The sequence below is a fragment of the Plecotus auritus genome (assembly GCF_963455305.1).
Source record: "Plecotus auritus genome assembly, chromosome: 8".
In the NCBI taxonomy this organism is placed as follows: Eukaryota; Metazoa; Chordata; class Mammalia; order Chiroptera; family Vespertilionidae; genus Plecotus; species Plecotus auritus.
The window spans coordinates 144178896-144185348 of NC_137782.1; the positions used below are offsets into that span (position 1 = coordinate 144178896).

Below are 6453 nucleotides of genomic sequence, written 5' to 3' on the forward strand. Positions count from 1 at the left end.
AGGCGGCGGAGGCTGGGAGGAGGAATTAGCGCCTCCGCGCCTGGGATGGAGCTGGGCTGCTGCGGTGCGCACCGCGGGTTTGCGGCTGCCTCACACGGGGCCTGGCGCCTTTACCCCGAAAAACCCCAGCACTAACCAAGCCTTGGAGTCCCAGGCTCCCCGCGCCGCCCCCTCCCGGGCTCTGCAGCCTCCCTGCCCCCACGCCGCTCCCCAGGCGCAGGGCAGCGGCGGGCCAGCGGCGTCCTCCCGGCCTGGGCCCGCGCCCCTCCTCCCGGCCGCCCGCCCGCCCGCCGCCCAGGAGCCCGCCTAGGAGGCAGCCCCAGTGAGTTGGCATCTCCCAGCTTCAGGCCCCCTACCTACCTCCCAAGGATAGGGGGGTGGGGGAGCCGGGGTCCCGTCCTCCTCCCGCTCCTCGGCGGCCTGGCGGGTGGGCCGGGAGGCGACTCCGCGGGGCTACCGCGGCTGGGGCTGTCCGCGGCTGGGGTCGGGGCTCACAGGACGGGACCGGTGGGCGCTGCTGCGCGGGCTGCGCGCTCGCTCCGAGCGGAGAGGCGGCCGAGGGAGGGACTGGAGGAATCCGCAGCCTGCACGGCAACAGCTGCACTGATTCCGGGGGCTGGGCGGGAGCGCGGGGCGGGGGAAGGAGGAAGGGAGCAGCCGAGGGGGGGGGGGGCGAGGGGCGGGGAGACGGAGCGCGCACACGCGCGCGCGCACTCGCTCTCTCCCGCACACCCTCCACCCTTCTCTGCTGTCCTCCTCTCCCCTTCCCAGGGTTCCTCCCTCACGCCTGCCCTCAGCGCCGGTCCGGAGCCCCGCAGCCGCCCACCCGGCGCCTGCTAAGCTCGCGATCGGAACCTCGGGCGCGTCCGCGCTCTCCCCAGCCCAGGCTCTGCCCGGCCCTGCGCCGACTGCGCCCGCTGCCGCGGGGACCGGCCACGGCTGGCTTGGGCAGGGTGGGCACCGCCGCCTCTCTACCCGGGCAAAAGGACAATGGGGGCTTTGTCCCCACAGCCCAGCCAGCGAGGGCCAATTTCACGTTTAATTTGAGGCTAATTCGATTATCGCCATGGAAAAGGGGCAGCCTAATTTTCTACGAGACTTGTGCAGCCTCTCTCCCCCCGCGACGTCGGCGTTGGGGACGCGATGGAGAGACTGTGCTGAGGGAGGTTTTAGAACGTCACCTGGTTGATTTGGTTTTAGGTCCAGGTGGTGGTGCCGTGTAAGCTCTGTCCAGCCTGAGGCAGAGCGGTGGTGATCCCTCGGTGGGAAATCTTGGGAGGCGAGGGGAAGAGGGTTATTCCTCGGAGAAGTCCAGATCTCCCTCTTTTGTGAGTGCTTTTTCCACCATTTCCCTCGGGGTACAGATCCTACAAGTGATTCCTCCATCTCCTGCCTCCAGCCCCAAACGCTCGCCTCCACCTGTAGCGGGTGTTCTTCCTAAGCCACTCACTCCTGGGGAGGAGACACCCGGCTGCAGTGGAGGTCCCTACGGCTTGAGGGCTTGAGTTCTCCCCCTACCCACATACCAGGAGATGACACCGACGTTTTCCTCAGGTGCCAGCGCCCGTTCCCAACCTCTGGCTCACCCCATCCATCCCCCAGGCTATGTAGAAATGGTGCAACCACCACTGCTGGGGAGAAAATATGGTGTCATCACCATGACCACGACTAGAAATGCTCTTTAGAGAAGAGTCTGGGGAAACTGACTTTGTGCCTGCTGGGTAGGTGCCCAACGGTGGCATTGTAAGCTTCGGAGGGAAAAGGGCCTTTGGTTGAAAAGATCCAAGGCTTTTCCCCTAAAGATCTGACCCTCAACCCCTGAAAAAAACAAAAAACAAACAAAAAAACAACAACACAGAAATAAAAGACAGTCAAATAGTTTGGATCATGCTCATATCTCAAATCATTGGAACAGAAGCCTTCTGGGTTTATATTTTTTTGTATGTATTTTTAAATGAAATTTTTAACATAAAACATTAAATTGTCCCAACAATTTAGGAAGACGATTCTTCCTTTTAGGCCTTCACCAAGATTTTGAATGTTTGTACCAATGTTTACATTTGATATATATGAAAAAAAATTGAGGAAGGCAAATAATTTAACATTTTTCTCAGAAGATGGACTAACACAGCCAAAAGGTTAACTCTCCAAGGGCAGGGTTCTTTGTTCACTGTACATAGCAGGCACTTAGGAAGTGCTCAAACATTTTTCTGTTGAATTGAACAGAAGCAACATTTAAGTGACTGCCCTGATTAGGTAACACTGGAAATCCACTAATAATGAAAGTTGTTGGTGATTTTTTTTCCCCACTTATTTTGGGCCCTGGGTCCCAGCACCTCCCCACTCAAAATGTTAATGAAATACCAAAGAAAACAATGGCAGTACTGAAAAATGCCTGCTTAAATTCTTCCAATGCTATTCTGAAATGGTGACTCTTAACTGCTTCCTTTATCACAAATAATAGTACTTGAATAAATCTTCATTTGATGGATGAGTCACCTCCACTACCCCATTCCACTCTCATTTACTTTTAAAAATTTCCTTCAAAAAACAAGGCCACACACACCCTTAGCAAGGTCCTTAAGTGGCAGTAAGTATTCAAAAAATGTGAAAGACAAGGGTTCAGAGTTTCACTATACATACTTGTTCACAATTTCAAATTCTTACCTTTTGGTGGAAAAAAAATCATCACCCAGGAGAGCCCAGTTTACCACTGAGCAGAGAGGAAGTAACAGGTCAAAGAAAAGAGTCTAGCCTGGCCAAGTGGCTTGGTTGGTTGGAGTGTGGTCCAGTGCATCACAAGGTTTCAGGTTCGATTCCCAATCAGGACACATACCTAGGTTTCAGATTCCATCCCTGGTCTGGGCACCTATGGGAGGCAACCAATTGATGTTTCTTTCTCTCTCTCTCTCTCCCTCCCACCCTCCCCCTGCCCTAAAAATCAATAACAAAAATATATCCTTGGGTGAGATTTTTTTTTTAAAGAGTCTAAATCTGGAGATTATTAGAGAAGACATATATCTCTGTGTAAGGCAAGAATCTAGAAAAGATAAAAAGCCTTAGTAATGATGGTAACTCAAAAGGATTGTTCTCAAATATTTCAGGCCCAGCTTTGTTGAAGTTTATTATCCTCACAATAGAATCAAGGTTGATTTAAAGGAAATTGAAACTCATCCATATCATGTCTGTTCTCTCTGTTTTTAAAAGGATGCAATTATATATGGCTTTGCTTCCCACAGAAATAGTACTTTATTATAGTTTTTTTGCAGATATAAAGGGTCTTCACATTTTCTGTTAATAATGATGACAAGTAGCAACTATAAAATGCTTTTTAGTTTTTAAAGTGCTTTAGCAAATATATTTTGTCCTTTTGTCAGTTCTGTGGAATACATATTAACCCCATTTTATAGATGAGGAAACTGAGACACTGGTAGGTCAAGTGAGTTGTCCAAGTTTATTGACATAGCTGTCCAAGTTTATTGACATAGCTACACTGTGCCAGATATTGCTTAGAAGCTAGCATATCAGAACTGTGTATCTGGGCATTGCATATGAATTACTAAAAAGTAATTCTGTTTGCATGATGAAAAAAGTTCTGGAGATGGATGGTGGTGTTGGTTGCACAACGATGTAAATTACTTAATACAATTGAACTGTACACTTAAAATGGTAAGTTTTATGTTATGTTACTACAATTAAAAAAAATTCTTAAAGTAATTTTGAGTTTAGACCCCTTGAATAGTAGAATAGGTGCCCACCTGTTGGATTACACTTTCTCTGTGTTGTAAGCATATTGATTCATGTCCATGGCACACAGACACAGCCCCCTGGTAGACCAGATCTGCTGCTACACCTGTATATTTCAGCTCCCTCCAGCTGTGGTGTATACTTATCAAGCCAGTGGATTTGTTCCCAAATTTATTTATTCCAGTTATACTTACTATACTTAATAAGTTCACTTATTATAATTAAGCATTACATAAACCAATTAAATGAGTGTGAAAAGAGAGCTGTTTCAGTGAAAACTAAGTTGTAATTTTTGAAATGTCTGATTAAAGGCTAAAAATACTGTCATCAAAATATATGCGGGCAAAATAACAATAAAAAAAAGTAGAGAGGAATGGAAATCATAAAAACCTTGAAATATTTCAAGTCCAGGTTGCTTTGCAAGTGTCTCTAAGTTCTTAATGAACTAAAAATAAAACAAAAGTGGGTGTCAGATCGCTGTGGCTTATCCAAAAAAGAGTGGTCTTTCACATGGTAAATACGTTCAAAGAAACACTTAGATTATCAACTGATTAGCAAGTTAATGTAAATTTATAAGTTTTGAGTAAAATAAAACTTCAAGGCATGTCTTTTTACAGTTATAAAGCTATCATTTTATTTTTCTTTTGAAATATGCTTCAAAGTATAGGCAATGAATTGTTAGATATGACGCCAACGCATGAGCAACAACAACAAAAAATAGGCAAATGGATGCCATAAAAATTTAAAACTTTTGTGCATCAAAGACAGTGTCAAGGAAGTGAAAAGACAATCTACACAATAGGGGAAAATATTTGCAAATCATACATCTGATAAGGCTCTAGTATTCAGAATAAAGAACTCTTATACTAAAAAACAAAAAAGACAACTCAATTCAAAAATGAGTAAGAGGCCCTAGCCAGTTTGGCTCAGTGGATAGAGTGTTGGCCTGTGGACTGAAGGGTCCCAGGTTCGATTCGGGCCAAGGACACATGCCCAGGTTGCGGGTTCGATCCCCAGTAGGGTACGTGCAGGAGACAGCCAATCAATGATTCACTCATATTATTGATGTTTCTATCTCTCTCTTCCTCTCCCTTCCTCTCTGAAATCAATAAATATATTTTTAACAAATGGGTAAGAGGGTTGAATATAATTTTCTCCAAAGAAGATATACAAGATATAGCCAATAACCACATACAAATATGTTCAATATCATTAATTATTAGGAAAATGAAAATCAAAACCACTATGAGATACCACTTTATACTTACTAGGATAGATTTAATTTTTTTTAAAGGGAAGAGATCAGATTTGTGGTGGGGGAAAGGGGATTTGGATAAAGGTGGTCAAAAGGTACAAACTTCAGTTATAAGATAAATAAGCAGTAGGTATGTAATGTACAAGATGATGACACTAGCACTGCTGTGGGCTTTATATGAAAGTTGTTAAAAAAGTAAATCCTAAGAGTTCTCATCACAAAGAAAAAAATTTTTTCTTTTATTTTCTTCCATATGAGATGATAGATATTAAGTAAACTTATTGTGTTAATCACTTTATGATTATACAAAAGTCAAATAATTATGCTATACAGCTTAAACTGTATGTCAATTATATCTCAATAAACGGGGGTGTGGTGGGAATGGAAAATAAGTATGGTGAGAATGTGGAGGAATTTGAAGCCTGGTACATTGCTGGTGGGCATGTGAAGTGGTGTAACTGCTGTGGAAAATAGCTTGACAGTTCCTCAAAAAGCTAAATATAGAATTAAGTGATCCAGCAATTCCACTCCCTGCTATATGCCTAAAGGAATTGAAAACAGGTACACAAACACATGTTCACAGGAGCATTATTCACAACTAGTAGCCCTGTGCACGAATCCGTGCAGCAGTAGCTCTCTGCAGGGCCTGGCGGCTCACGCCCGCTGCCCAGAGGCCCTCCACGGCCGGGGTGGAATGCTTGCCTCGTTGCCACGGCCGCCCCCTGGGACTGGGGGACTCTGGCGGGGCTAAGAGGACTGGGCGCCACCATCTTGTGGCTGTGGGCGCCACCATCTTTGTGATGGAGTGATGGTTAATTTGCATATTACCCTTTTATTAGATAGGATTATTAGATAGGATAGCCAAAATCGATGGTTAAATTGATAAACAAATGTGGTATATCCATACAATGCAATACTATTGAGCCATAAAAGGAGTCAAGCACTGATATGTGCTACTGTGTATTACTACGTTGTACACTTAACGTAGTATACTTAGCATGTTTACACTTAGCATAATGAGAAAAATCCAGACACAAAAGGTCACACATTATATGATTCTGTTTATATGAAATATCCAGAATAGGTAAATCCATAGAGATAGAAAATAGACCGGTGGTTGCCAGGGGCTGGAGGAAGGGAAAGGAAAGAGTATTATTAAGTTTACTTAATTTAAATTTCAAATTTGATTATTGGTTCAGTTATTATAAAACTTTTAAGTATGTTTAGAACAACTTGGGTATTCAAATCTGCTTGTTTTAACTGAATTTTATAAAATCTATATACTTATCAGATTCAAAGACAGTTTAAAAAAGGAATGTAAAACATTTCAATTTTTAAAATGTCACATGTTGCAATTATACTATCTTGGATACAATGGATTAAACAAAACTTATTTTTAAAATTAATTTCACCATTTTTATTTTTTTAAATATTACTATTGCAAAAATTTT

General features: G+C 44.1%; 1 protein-coding gene across 1 annotated transcript in view; it reads right to left on the minus strand.

Moving 5' to 3' along the window:
• The window catches only part of SPTBN1 (spectrin beta, non-erythrocytic 1), a 188859-nt gene extending 188248 nt beyond the window's left edge, over positions 1-611 (minus strand). Inside the window, exon 1 of the mRNA XM_080682855.1 lies at positions 361-611. The gene's annotated coding sequence lies outside the window, so the exon portion shown is untranslated. The remainder of the gene's footprint in view (positions 1-360) is intronic.
• Positions 612-6453: the final 5842 nt, after the last annotated feature.